Raw genomic sequence first — 15,355 nt, 5'->3', positions numbered from 1 at the left:
GTGGTTCCAGGTTCGAAACGCACGGGCGTCGATTAAATTTGGGGACCGTATGCCCCGCGCCTGGACACGGGATCTAGAAGTGCTACTGGTCGGCTGGTAGCCTGGGTGGTGCCAGGTGTGACGTACTCACACGGGGTACTCGTGCCAGAGCCCAGAGAGGTAATGAGCCGAGGCCACGGGTGGGGAGGGTATGAGTAATATATGGCTGGGGCCTGGTGAGCTGGGCCTATACCAAACAGTCATTCTGCCCGCATCGAACATGCTCCTGGCGGGGCGGAGGCCCAGTGTGGGGCTGCTATGCGGGGGTGGGCTTGTCCCTTCCTCCCCTCTTCCCTTTTTCTTTCAGCAAAAAAAAAAAAAAAAAAAAAAAAAAAAAAAAAAAAAGTAGAGACCCTAAATTGTGAAATTTGCTATTCATTGTCATAATACACAACTAAAGATTGGGGCTAGATTCAATGTAACAAAAAGACTTCTGAAGGGGAGGAGAAGAAGAAGGGCAAGGAAGAGGGGTTGGCAGTGATGGTGGGGTGTAGCTAGCTCGATGCAAAGATTAATTGGGAGGGGGAAAAGGAAGAAAGGGGGGAGGAGAAGGGTGAAAAGTAGGGGTTGGTGGTGATAGTTGGCAACTCTTGCAATGTAGGTTATCATCAATTTGTCATGATGGTAAAGGAGGAAAAAGGAGAAGAGGAGGGCAAGAGGAGAAGATTGATGTTGGTGATGATAGATGCGATCCGCATATACTATGTAATTATCATGTGATATTTGTACCAAAAGAGTTTTGTTTGGAACTTGTCTATAAATGGAGCATAATATTGCTAGTTAAAAGTTTAAACTCATAAAGTATCTTATTACATTGTATTCATAGCTTAAAAACATACTTAAATATCTTATATGATTTTTAAAATTTTAAATCGTATAGAAGATTTTTAATTTTTTATAATCATAAATTTTAAATTCTTTTACTTTTATTATGATTCAAAATTTTAAATTATTTTATATTTTATGTTAATTTTATTTTAGGAGTTTTTCCAAGAATTGCATTTTTTGGGAATATGTTGGATATTCAACTAAGAGATGCACCTTTCCGGACTTTATGAAAAATGCAGCCCCTTCAATATTAAAAAGATGTATGGAGAGAAGCTTGTAAAACGTACATCTCTTGCTATCTTATTCTTTTCAAACCTATATAAAGGGGTCCATATGGTTGTCTAAGTGAAGGAATAAAAAAAAAAGAAGATTGAGAGAACTCCCATTATATTTACCCCTCATGTTTTAAATAGAAGTATTATTCCTTTTAGTATTTTGGTGTAGATTAGCTTGTATTCGCCCTACTATTGTCTTATTGATGGTGCATCCTAAGATGATCATAAATCAGATTCATATATCTGTTGGAAAAATTAATGGCGCACGCGGCCAGAGACGCTTGTCTCGGGTGTGCGCGTGCCTGCCAGCGGGCGCCCGCTGGGACATCCGCGAAATAATCGCAAGCTGCCTGCATCCGTATTTTGCGGAAGCGTGCCAGCACCCGCTGGCTGCAAAATGTTCGCGGGCTGGCCGCATCCACGTTTCATAGAAGCGTGCCATCACCCGCTGGCCACGAAATGACCACGGACGCGTCTACAGAAGGCGCGGATGCGTCCGCAAAATGATCAAAAAGCCCTTGCTTTCTTTTATTGGGCCAATGCCTGAACCCTATAAACACTCCTCATTTTTCTCCTTTCTCGACATGAAAAAATAGAAAAAAATACTGAAAAAAATTGGAGAAAAGTTCTTCCCCTTCTTAGCCACTTCTGATTTTTATTTTTGCACTTTTATTTAGTATATTTTATTTTATTTTTTTTGTTCTTTGCTGGATTTGCAAGTCCGATCGAATGTATTTTGGTTTTTTCCGAAACGTATCGAAGAAGAACCTTTTGGATCGTCGTATCTCGGAGAAGGATTGCTGGGAGATCCGTACGTGGAAGCAAACACTTCTTTGGGACAGCGTCTACGCGCTTTGACCTGCCTTCAATCAGGCTATTTCTTCTTACTTTTATTTTAAATTTAATATTAGTAGATCTGTAGTATTTGTAATTTTATGCTTTAAATTTATTAAATGAATAAATTTATTTTGTGCTAGAATAGATTTTTTTTGTGCTAAAATAGATTTATTTTGATACCGAATAATATATATATATATATATATATTATTCCTTTTAAGATTTTTTATTAATCGTAATTATAGATTTATTTGCTTATTTAAGTGATATATTTCTAAGTGTTTTTGGAGAAGTTTCTAAGTGTTTTGAATTGCTTTGTATTCTTTTTCCCGGCTTATCAAAGGACTTTTCCTACCCCTTTTTATAGGGTGAGAGTCTCGGCCATTACCTGAAGTCTCAGGCCAATTTGTGATCAACGGGCCATTAGCTAGAGGCGGCGTGAATCATAAAGATCAATCCCGCGGACGGAGAATTTGGGAGATATCTTTCCAGATTTGTTCTGAGGATTTGCCATGTCATTCCAAGCAGAAGTGGTTGAGGAAGCTCTTCAATTTGTTGTGTGCGTGCTCCCTCTCGAGGCATTACCTGATGGTATGCAAGGGGCCAATCATCAATGCCTCGCCCCTCGAGGCAGCCGTCATGATGACCGACCTTTAACACCGCGATCCAAAAAGATCTGTTGAGGGAGCTTCTGGGTCTGCTACGTGGCATGATCTGGCCACTCGACCGCCCAGGCAGGCCGATCAAAGCCGTTAAGGTAGGCTATATAAGGCCTTGGGGAGGAACCATTCCTTTTGTTTTGAGGATTTGCGGGATCTTCGACGGGATCAAGGTTGACAGGGCCGAGGTCGGCTCGGCCTTCAGTGGGATCCGAGGTCGGCCTGGCCTCTGGTCGAGGTCGGCTCCAGTTTTTTAGTGGGGCCAAGGCCTGGCCTGCTCGGCTCTGAGGCCTGCTTGGCCGGAATTGGGTGGCTCCAAGCTAGAGTAGGACAATCCATTTTGCCTCCCATCAGCCATCAATCATGAAAATTTAGCTGCTTTAGTGCAAAAAAATAAAAGCACAATAATTTGATGGAGAAATATCTATAATATATATTAGGCTTAACACCTGGACCAAGCATGAGGGGAGCTAATCCCCCTCATTTGTAGCCTGGGCTATGCACGGAAGAGATATCTAAATTAGGATAGACCAGAATTAGATTAACAAATAAATTGAGAAGAATTAAATAAATAAGTAAACCGGAGAGATTTAAACTTGTGATCTCTGGCAAATCCAAGTTCTAAGTTAAGTAACCAATTGAACCAAAAAGTTTAAATAGATAAGAAAAGTCCCATAATATACATTAGGATTAAATAAAAAAAATATGATTCTAAAATATTTGATTTTATATTGTCATGCAAAAAGATCATCGCATACTTATACGGATTGTCTCTGCACAAAATGGAAAAGAATTCAAAAATCCTACTATTTATCGGCGTATACACCAAAAAAGGAAAGGTATCACAAAAATATCCCATGATTGGTGGACTTCATAGTTGGTGCAAATCCTTAACTGACATCATGCCAAAGAGGAAACCTGTTATAAATTGCTGATTAATACCATATCCCTCGACTGATGGGATGTAGAAGTTTAAGAAAGTCTTTAAATAGTAACACTTTATCAATGTGCTTTGGATCTTCGATTTTACGTGATTTTCTTTTTGTAAAATATATGATTTTTAAATACTAATAGAATATAACAATAAGGAAGGCCCGTTTGGAAAAGCTATTGGCAATAGAGCTTTTAAAAGTAGAGTTATGAGAAGTAGAGGTTTTATAAAAAGTTGTTTGCTGTTTAGTAACTACATTTTTAAAGTATTATGTTATTTTAATATGTGTTTGGTAAACAAACTGAAAAAATACTTTTGGTACGACAAAATGACTATAAAGAATATTACATAGTATTATACAATAGAGTATAATAAAATATAATATATATTAATATATAAATATATAATATAGTATAATATTAGTATAATGTATCTTTTTATCGAGAAATAGAAGAAGCCATATAGGGGTTTTGCCGGACCTATTCCTACGCTATCTAATATTATATAGTAATATTATAATATTAAATTATTTAACATAACATATCAATGTATTATGATATAATGTATTATAATATTATATTTATAATATAATATAATAATAAAAGTATAAAATATTATAATTATTAGCGTAAATTAATTTTCTATAATATAACAAATTTTCTAGCTAGATAATAAAATTGGTTAAACAATTATTAAAAAGACATTTTTGTGTAAAATAGCTTTTCGACCGGGACTAAAAGTGCTTTTCCGGAAAGTTTTAAAATAGAGCTTTTCCCAAAAAACTAAAAACAGAAAGCTAAAACAACTTCCCAAATTTTTTACCAAACACTCTTATTTTTAAAAGTGCTTTTTGGCCCTCCAAAAGCTCCCCCAAATTGGCCGAAGCCCTCTCTTTTGAAATTCAAGGACCAACAAATCTGGAAAGAAAAGATGGAAATATATTAACATTTGTAAGTACCAAATGGCAATAATTATATACAATAGCAAATAGTATCAAACGATTACATGCCTAACAATAACTTTTTCAAACTGATTTCAATTAATCAAATAATCCAAAAGGTTACTCGACTTTCATGTGAAAAAGTCGAGTAACTATATCACGTCTATTGCTTGCCATTTGCCCACCAATAAGATCAAGAAATTGTTGTATCTCATCCTACTCTGATCGTATAAGTAATAAATAAAACAAGAGGTCTTGCTCGGTTGCAAATTGCCATAACATTTTGATAATTTTGAACTATGTATCTTTTTCTCCAAGGAATAAAGATGGAAGAACAGCCTTCCTTCCAACCAATAAGGCATCATTATCTTCATCCTTTACAGTATCATGTAATCCTTGGTAAAATTCGGATCATAATGTTGCTTGATTTGTTCTATAATAGCTTCATACGTATCATGAACATGTTGGTGAATTCTTCCTTCTCCCATGTTGTTGCATTCAAAAACAAAGCATGAAAATTTCTCATTTTGATCCTTGCTAGATTAGAAATCTTTTCTCTAGTAGTTGACACTACGTAACAAGGGTGCGATTAATTCCTTTCCTTTATGACGAATGTCCACATCTTGCGATTCTGCATATCGAAGAACATCACTAACCTTTAGAGCAGCAATTTCATCAGCAGATGCTCGAGCCTCGATAATTTTTAATTTCAAGTCTCTGTCTTTATATGTTCCACGCGGATCATGCGAATGCCAAAATTCTTTAATATATTTATTGTTTGGATCAAGGACCAATTGCAAATCTTTAATAATTGATTCATGGATATTTTTCGAACCATGCTTAACAAATGATTTAATTGGAATCTCAGTTTCATGTTCTGTATCATGGGGATAGAATTGAGCATACCTAGAAGTTTTATTTTCTCAATGTTTCCAAGATTCAATCCTGTGATAGCTCGGACACGTGGAGACCCGCTACGCTTCAGGCCTAGAGGCGACTCTTTTCGTATGGAAGGAGCATTAAAATCAAATAAGAAATAGGTTACAGTGGGGGCCAGCACACGAGAGCCAAAATTCTGCCGCCACTTCGGATTCGGAAGCATAAAGGAATATTTGGTAGTGGCATTGTTTCTAGAAGAATATAACAGCCGCATAAGATGCAAACTCATCCACCATCTTTTTTTTTTCCCAACGATGGGTTCGAATTGTATCTTTCACGCCAAAAAAATGATTGCTTTTTGTTTCTGACACCAATGAAAATTTAAAGCACTATGGATTTTTTCAATCTGTCCATCTGTATAGATCTGAAAGCAATTATTGTATAATCCAACGATGAATTCGTACGGATGAAATCTTTTTTCGAGCAGAAGATACAATCCTGTATGTATGAAGCTTCATAGCATTATCTTTTACATTCCCTTTCCACTGCACCTTCAAGAACGACTTAGATCCTTAATAGCGTCCTCTGCAGCTTCAATAAATCTCTCCAACCCTACATGAAAGTAATGATGATGATAGCTTGGTAATCATCCATCCGAATGAGTAAACATAGAACTCCAGCCATTTCTCTCCCCACCCTACTCCTTCAGTCAGGCTTAGCAAGAAGTTTGGATTTGGAATAGTCTTATCAATTCGAACAGAAAAATAAAAGTTTAAGTATTAGACCACTGACTGTGTATCCAAGTTATACTTGTGATGTATTTTGTCAATGTACAATTAAAAAAAAGGAAATTATCATTTAATCATCTCAACGTTGTTTGTGTTATGCATTCACTTCCTGTACTTCAAAAGTCTGCAATTAGATGTTTAAAATTATATCTCATTGCAGTGTGATTCTTCCATCCATCACGAAACAAGTTTCAATAAAAGGATTCATGTGACTGTCATGTGCCTTAAAATATTCAAAATATCTACTATACCCTTCTATCCATCTCTCACGTCTTTGTTTTTGTTATGTTATGTAGTTTGGGCCCTTTCTTTTGGTCCAAGCCTATGGAATCTCTTAAGTCATTTTAAGCCTAACTATAAAGCCTGGGTGCTGTTTTTTCTGGGTATAAAAATAGAAGCACGAAAATCAGAGCTCTTGGTAAGGAAAGACGGCTAGAGTTTGGGGAGAGCTTGTGTGTCCTACTCCTATGTCCATTGATACTCATTGAAGCTTGTGTTTTCAAGGGTGTAGTTTCTTCCAAAAAGTTGTTTGGAAGATTTTATGTTGGAGTTGGCTTGTTCATGCTCATGAGGTAACCCTTGTCTTTCTCCTCTTTTTTGGATTGTGTTGGCTCAAGTGATATATGTTGATACTTGAGTAGAAATCACTGTAATTTATTTATTATAGTGGAAGTTTGATCGGAGCATGACCTGTGGATGTAGGCTATATATCGAACCACATTAAATCTTGTATCTCTTGTGTATGCCTTCTATGTGTTTGATGTTTTGCCACTTAGAATCAGTCCATACATTTTGCTTGCTTAGCATTGGTATTTGTGGTGGCTAGCTTCCATAGACTTTGTATTCATAAACTTACACATAGTTGGCCATATTTGGTTGAGTTTGTGATCTCACAAAGTGAAGGAGTATTTTCCCTACAAGATTGTATTTTTCCTACAAGTGGTATCAGAGCTAAGTTGTGTGGCTTGTGGTTGACTTGTGTGGTTTGAGATGGAAGGTTCTTCTAGTACCATGATTAAGTTTACAAACACAAATTGGTTGATTTGGAAACCGAAAATGGAAGACATTCTTTATTACAAAGATTTGTATGAGCTCGTAGAGGGTGAAACGGCTAGGCCTAAAGACTTGGATGATAAAGCTTGGCAAAAGTTGCATAGAAAGGCTATTGGGACAATTAGGCAATGGTTGGATGATAGTGTTTTTCATCAGGTGTCTAATGAAACCGATGCTCATGAGTTGTGGAAGAAGTTAGAGGCTAGATATGAGCAAAAGACCGCTGGGAACAAAGCCTTTTTAATCAGAAAGCTTGTGAATATGAAGTTTAAAGAGGGTTGCCCCGTTGCTGATCACTTGAATGAATTTCAGTGTTGTGAATCAATTGAGTACAATGAAAATGGTGCTTGAAGATGAGTTGCAAGCTTTGTTGCTTTTGAGTTCTTTTCCAGATAGTTAGGAGACATTGGTTGTCACAGTTAGTAACTCTGCTCCGGGTGGTGTATTGTCAATGAGTCAAGTGACTAGTAGCTTGTTCAATAAAGAAACAAGAAGAAAGTCAGCAGGTACAGATAATGCACAAGCTCTTGTCATGGAGAACAGGGGTAGAAGCAAGGTAGAGAACACAAAGCTCACGGTAAATTTAAGAGAAGATCTCAGTCTAGAGGAAAGTTTGGTGAAAAAGGCAAATGTTATCATTGTGGTAAAGTGGGGCATATGAAAAGAAATTGCTATGCATGGAAAGCACAACAAAAAGAGAATAATACACAAAAGAAAGAAGATGACAAGAATATAATGGCTACTTGCTCAAGTGAAGAAGTAATAGTTCTTTCTTATGAAGAGAATGAATGTATGCATGTTGGTGAAGAAGTTGAGTGGGTTGTTGATACTGGAGCTTCCTACCATTCTACTCCTTATAAAGAGTTCTTCACTTCATACAAGGAAGGAGACTTTGGAAATGTGAAGATGGGCAATGAGAGTTATTCGAAGATTGTGAGAATTGGTGATGTTTGCATTAAAACCAATGCCGGATGTACTTTGATCTTGAAGGATGTGCGCCATGTTCCCGATTTGCGCCTTAATCTTATTTCTGTGAATGTCTTGGATAGGCAAGGTTATGTGAATTGCTTTGGTGATGGAAGATGGAAGCTTACTAAAGGGTCACTTGTGGTAGCTAAAGTAAAGCGTTGTTGCACTCTTTATAAGATACATATGAAGGTGTGTAGAGATGACTTGTATGTCACCGAAGATGAGTTGTCTCCAAGCTTGTGGCACAAGAGGTTGGCTCACATGAGTGAGAAGGGATTGCAAATTTTAGCAAAGATGTCTCTCATTCCCTTTGCCAAAGGTAAAACTCTAAACCCTTGTGATCATTGTCTTTTTGGTAAGCAACATAGAGTTTCTTTTGCTAAATCTTCTTCAAAGAAATCTAATCCTCTTGAGTTGGTTTACTCTGATGTTTGTGGACCCATTGAGGTGGAGTCCTTGGGTGGCAATAGGTATTTTGTCACATTTCTTGATGATGCATCAAGGAAGGTGTAGGTGTATTTGTTGAAGACAAAAGATCAAGTGCTTCAGTTATTTCAACAGTTTCATGTCATGGTCAAAAGAGAGATAGAAAAACCATTGAAGTGTCTCCGTAGTGATAACGGAGGAGAGTACACATCAAAAGAGTTCAGAAGTTACTGCTCTGGTTATGGTATTAGGCATGACAAAACTGTTTCAAGTACACCACAATATAATGGGGTGGCAGAGAGGATGAACCGCACCATTGTAGAAAGAGTCAGATGCATGCTAAAGATGGCTAAGTTACCTAAGGCATTTTGGGGTGAAGCCGTTCTCACTGCTTGTTACTTAATAAATAGATCTCCCTCAGTTCCTTTGGGCTTTGATATTCCAGAGAGAATATGGAGTGGAAAGGATGTCTCCTATTCGCATTTGAAGGTATTTGGGTGCAAAGCCTTTTTGCACATGTACCTAGGGAGCAAAGGTTGAAGCTTGATGATAAGACACTTCCTTGTATCTTTATTGGTTATTGCAATGAAGAGTTTGGATACAGATTATGGGATCCAGTGAAGAAAATTATCAGAAGTAGAGATGTGGTCTTTCATGAAGGTCAAACCTTTGAAGATGCTGAAATGGCCGAGAAATCTAAGGATGTGGTAGAAGATGCTATCGATTTTGTATCTATTCCGACACCTTTGCAGCATACTACAGATGGGGGAGAGGTACAATATGAATCTAGCAGAGATGAGGTACCGGAAACTAGTGGCAATGATATGTCAGAAATGGATATGGGTAATGATGAGATGCTTGAAGATGAGGTTAGTGAGCAGGAAGAGCAGTCTACTCAACAAGAAAGTGCAGAACCTCAGGTCAGGAGATCTGCTGAGAGCATACACCATCATCAAGGTATCCTGCTTCAGAGTACATTATGTTTACTAGTGAGGGGGAGCCAGAGAGTTTTCAAGAAGCATAGTCTCATGAAGATAAGGTTAGTTGGATAAGAGCTATGCAAGAAGAGATGAACTCTTTGCTAAAAAATGACATTTATCAGCTTGTGGAGCTTCCTAGAGGCAGAAAAGCATTGAAGAACAAATAGGTGTTCAAGTTGAAAAGGATGGCAATGGAAAGCTAGTGAAACACAAAGCCCGGTTGGTTGTTAAAGGCTTTGGTCAGAAGAGAGGCATTGACTTTGATGAGATTTTTTCTTCGGTTGTGAAGATGAGTTCTATCAGAGTTGCCTTGGGTTTGACAGCTAGTTTGGACCTTGAGCTAGAGCAATTAGATGTTAAAACTGCATTTCTTCATGGTGATTTGAAGGAAGAGATCTACATGGCTCACCCTGAAGGGTTTGAGGTGAAAGGTAAAGAGAACTTGGTTTGCAAGTTGAAGAAAAGTCTTTATGGGCTTAAGCAAACACCAAGGCAATGGTACAAGAAGTTCGACTCATTCATGGTCGATCATGGGTACAAAAGAACAGATGTAGATCATTGTATTTACTTCAAGAAGTTTAGTGATGGAAACTTTATTATTCTCTTGCTCTATGTAGATGATATGCTTATCTTGGATTAGGATGCAAAAATGATTGTGAAGTTAAAAGAAGCTTTATTTAAGTCTTTTGATATGAAAGATTTAGGTGCAGCACAACAAATTTTGGGCATGCAAATTTATCATGATAGGAAGGCAAAGAAATTGTGGTTGTCACAAGAGAAATATGTTGAATGAGTGCTTCAAAAATTCAACATGGCAAATGCTAAGTTAGTTAGCACTCCTCTTGCTAGTCACTTTAAACTTTCTAAATGCTCATGTCCATCTACTGAAGATGAAAGGAAATTCATGGAGGCCATTCCATATTCATCAGCTGTGGGGAGTCTTATGTATGCTATGGTATGCACACGACCAGATATTGCCCAAGCAGTTGGTGTGGTTAGCAGGTTTCTTTCAAATCTGGGCAGAGATCATTGGGAAGGTGTGAAATGGAATTTCAGGTACTTGAGGGGTACTTCTGAGTTGTGCTTGAGGTTTGGTGGCTACAAACCAGTGTTAGAGGGTTTTACAGATTCTGATATGGCAGGAGATTTAGACCACAGGAAGTCCACTTCAGGATATCTGTTCACATTTGCTGAGAGAGCTGTTTCATGGCAGTCAAAGCTTCAAAAATGTGTTGCATTGTCCACTACAGAGGCAGAGTATATTACTGCTACAGAGGCCACCAAGGAAATGCTATGGATGAAGAGATTTCTTCTTGAGCTTGGGATATCGCAAGACAAGTTTGTGGTGTTTTGTGATAGTCAGAGTGCTATGGATTTGAGTAAAAATGCTACGCATCACTCTCGTACGAAGCATATAGATGTGAGGTATCATTGGCTACGTGTTGTAGTAGAGAAGCAACAAGTGCGGCTTGAGAAGATACACACAGATAAGAATCCTTCTGACATGATGACCAAAGTGCTTACTAAAGAAAAGTTTGAGCTTTGCGCCAAGTTGGCGGGTTTAGGCTCCCGGTGAGGAGTCATTAGTTGGTTCTCCTCCCTCATGGGCTTGGAGGGGGAGATTGTTATGTAGTTTGGGCCCTTTCTTTTGGTCCAAGCCCATGGAACCTCTTAAGTCATTTTAAGCCCAACTTTAAAACCTGGGTGCTGTTTTTTCTGGGTATAAAAACAGAAGCATGAAAATCAGAGCTCTTGGTGAGGAAAGACGGCTAGGGTTTGGGGAGAGCTTGTGTGTCCTACTCCTATGTCCATTGATACTCATTGAAGCTTGTGTTTTCAAGGGTGTAGTTTCTTCCAACAAGTTGTTTGGAAGATTTTATGTTGGAGTTGGCTTGTTCATGCTCATGAGGTAACCCTTGTCTTTCTCCTCTTTTTTGGATTGCGTTGGCTCAAGTGATATATGTTGATACTTGAGTAGAAATCACTGTAATTTGTTTATTATAGTGGAAGTTTGATCGGAGCATGATCCGTGTATGTAGGCTATATGCCGAACCATATTAAATCTTGTGTCTCTTGTGTATGCCTTCTATGTGTTTGATGTTTTGCCACTTAAAATCAGTCCATACATTTTGCTTGCCTAGCATTGGTATTTGTGGTGACTAGCTTACATAGACTTTGTATTCATAAACTTGCACATAGTTGGTCATATTTGGTTGAGTTTGTAATCTCACAAAGTAAAGGAGTATTTTTCCTACAAAATTGTATTTTTTCGACAGTTTTCACTCTCCTTATGACTTACGTCAATTTTTTAAGTAAAGCTGATCATGGACCAGACTTAAGTATAGAAAATAGCAAATTTTAAATAGACTCGGTCGAAGCCCAACTAAAAATAAATTTAGATTAGGCCCGACGCCCGGCTCATGATCAGCAGCTCTATTTCTAATGATTCCGATCGATCCTCTCCAATGATCGAGATCATGCATCTTGAGGGCCTCGTCATCATTGAGCTCGAGGCTAGGAGGTTATTCTAAGGGTCGTTGGTGGTGGGAGAGATATCCAAGATGTCCAACATCCAGGTTTCTAGCAGCTATTTGCATTCTTTGGGGAACAATGGAGCATATCCTCTATTATGAGAGGTGGGTTAAGGGGAAAGAAAAAGAAGCAGTGTTCTTTTAAATCTTATTTTAGTAGTACAATCTCAGATTTAGTTCTATCCTCGTAGAAAGTAGTTCTCATTTGACAGATCCTCCTAGCCTCCCCCTTGTATCTTCTCTACACTACAAACTTGATATGAAGAACTGTCCCTCCAAACTTGTTCACCAGCTGAAAACCGAGAGCAGAATATTTCAAAATAGCAAGATGCTCTTGGTCTTCACAAGGCCATTCAGCTGAAAGGGAAATGAAGTTACTAAAGGCAACATCTAAGACATTTTTATGATCCTGAAGAGAGAAGCATTTCTCAAGCTCATGATTTGCATGGAACCAAAACAAATCAAAACGGGAGAAGAAGAACGTGTTTAGTGTGCAGCTCGAGATGCGTGTGCGAATACGGTCTTCGTTCTGAGGGGATGTTTTTGTTTTTGGTTGCCTGGTCTTTGTTGACGTAGAGATTGATGTTGGCCGGCAACCCCTCACCTCTGTGTGATCCTTGTTTCCTTTTTCTTCTCCTCCTTTTTTTTTTCCCTCTCTTTTTTCTTTTTTAATCCTATCTCTTCTTCCTCTTTTGTGCACCCTTCTTTCTATTATGGAATTGGTGGATTGTCCACTGTTTTTGTTGAAAAATAAGAGAACAAAAAATAGCCCAGAAATGTCCAATGAATTATAGACATTAGAAAATATATTTTTTATTATAAATAAATTTTAGTATTTTTTGGTATATGAATAAATATGTGAATTATAAATTTTATAAATATATTAATTAGTAATAAATCTAATATTAACTTTATGAATAATTAATAAGTATTTATTAATTATATATTAATTATTAATATTTACTAATAAATATATTAATATTAATATTTACTTAATATAATACATTTAATATAATATATTAATATAATATTAATATAATATATATTATATAATTAATATTAGTTATATAATATAATTAATATAATATAAGTGGGGCATTTTCATCAAGCAATGTCAATTTTAGATTACCTCTACTCGATAATCCGACATGGGGAAAAAAATACCCTCCTCTATGTTGGTATTTTTTTTTCCTTCTTTCTCACTAAAACAAGCATAGATTCACTATTTTTTACCATTTCTCTTATCTTTCTTTCGCACTAAATATGATGTCTTACACTGAGTTTATTTTTCTATACCAGATTATCTCCAACCAAATGAACTCGCAGAAAATTGAGTGCTCCCAAGAGTATTTGAAGTCAAAAACATCAGTTACCAAAGAAATTGTTACCACCAAATTCGGACCGAGGTAGGAGTGCAGCTCGGATGACCCTAAGATCAGTTGGAGGTGAGCTGAGCGGGTTGGATGAGGCGTTGGGCACTGGTCTCCTCCGCTAGATGGCCTGCAAGAAGTTCACTTACTGCAGAATTTCCAGTGGAGGACCCTCCGATGCCTTAGTCAGAATAATGAGGCAATAGTATGGAAATGAGAGATCTCAACAAAGGGTGGTCTCTACGAATGATAGTGAGTTCTTATCATGCGTGTACCTCAAGTCCTCCGAGTTGCCCATTTTGTATGGGAAAGCTAGTCTTATATATCGTTACTCGGACTGACATAACGTGCAATGATGCGAGGCAGTTCTCGGTGGTATAGTCGCAGCGCAGGGGTCAGTCTGCGTGGCCCAAGTGGGGCGCAGGTTTGACTCAGGATGTGAGGCTGCTACGACTGCGGACTGCTAAAGTTGTCGGTTATTTGGACGGCCAGCCCTGGTCGATGTGTGCTGTGGTTCTCCTCAGCTGGCAACTCCCCGGTTAGAGCTAAAGTCGTTCATCTCGGTTCATGTCCTAGGTCAGGGAGGTCGGTCCGGCCTGAGATCGAGGTGTCCAATATTTTCCCCATGAGAAGTTAATCCAAAATACGAGTTTGAAACATGAGGCAATGACCCATAAGTTGGACCATGCAACAATGGAGAGCTAAGATAGCCCATGCTGCTAGCAATGTTGGCAGGAAAACTTAGAATGGTGATTAGAGAGTTCGCAGAAAAAAATATCGGAATTGTAGCCAGGCTCAACGACATTGCATGGACCTCAGCCCTTGCCTTGACTTCCAGAGGTGAGTTCAGGCCTTGAGGATGAGGAAAGGTGAAGCAAGTGGGGGGGATGGGGGTTGGGTTGCGCGTCCAGTAGTAGTAAGCAAGGGCACCATAATGGGCATTGGCGTTGGTGAAGGCGTAGAGGATGTTATAGAGAAAGGGGGGGAGTAGAGTGGGCACGCCGATGAGGCGATGATGGTGGTGTTGGTGGCACCAAGCCAACATGCCTCGCTCTCTAGAGGAAGAGAAAGGAAGAGAAAGCGAGGTAAAAAAGCAAAAGAAGATATGTTGGGGATATTTTGGCCATTTGAATATGATTGTGGAGAGGGATGCAAGGGTCGGATTGCAACAAAAATTGAATTGATGTTCTTCTCGATTGAAATTTTTTAAAATGCTGAAGGTGTATGTACAATACAGGCAAGGTTGAGGGCTCAAATTCTGTTTTTTTCAAAAGAAAAACGGATGCATTGCATCAGCAATTAAACTAATTGAGATTTTTAATGACACTTCTATTTCTTTGTTGACGTAGTTGTGCGATTACAAGAACCAAGGGGGAGCGGAGCACAACTATTCGATTGGGCAGTGAAGAGCCATTCAAAAGGAAATCGGCCACCATTTTGAAGAGTTGTTATCTCAGAGACTACATTCGCGGCAAATTGTAACGGATTAGAGACTACATCGGTGCCAAAAGAGTAATTCTAGCTTCAAAATTCACATAGAGAGAGAGAGAGAGAGAGAGAGAGAGAGAGAGAGAGAGAGAGAGTAAGAGAGATAAAAAGGAAGGACTATTATTTCTTTGTTTTTTTACCTTCCATCCGGAATTGGAGTGGGATTTGAATACTAGAGGAGAGTCCGGATTACATTTTGGAAGGATTGAGGTATTTCTATTTTTTCTGAAATAGAAATGAAAATGGAACTCCCTCCAATCAAATACTTGGAATGGAAGTCACTCATTTTTATTTCTATTCGAGAGTCCAATTCTCTCCAACCAAAAATGTCCTTAATCTTACCAACAAAATTAGTAGTTGGA

General features: G+C 38.2%; 1 long non-coding RNA gene across 1 annotated transcript in view; it reads left to right on the top strand.

Annotated features, from left to right (window-relative positions):
• Positions 1-3,848: 3,848 nt before the first annotated feature.
• The window catches only part of LOC120112426, a 13,731-nt gene continuing 2,224 nt past the window's right edge, over positions 3,849-15,355 (top strand). The window contains exons 1-2 of the long non-coding RNA XR_005514056.1: positions 3,849-3,861; positions 6,624-6,628. This is a non-coding gene — a long non-coding RNA (uncharacterized LOC120112426). The remainder of the gene's footprint in view (positions 3,862-6,623; positions 6,629-15,355) is intronic.

This window comes from Phoenix dactylifera, chromosome 11 (genome assembly GCF_009389715.1).
Source record: "Phoenix dactylifera cultivar Barhee BC4 chromosome 11, palm_55x_up_171113_PBpolish2nd_filt_p, whole genome shotgun sequence".
NCBI classification, from domain to species: Eukaryota; Viridiplantae; Streptophyta; class Magnoliopsida; order Arecales; family Arecaceae; genus Phoenix; species Phoenix dactylifera.
This window is presented reverse-complemented; position numbering and strand designations above follow the sequence as displayed.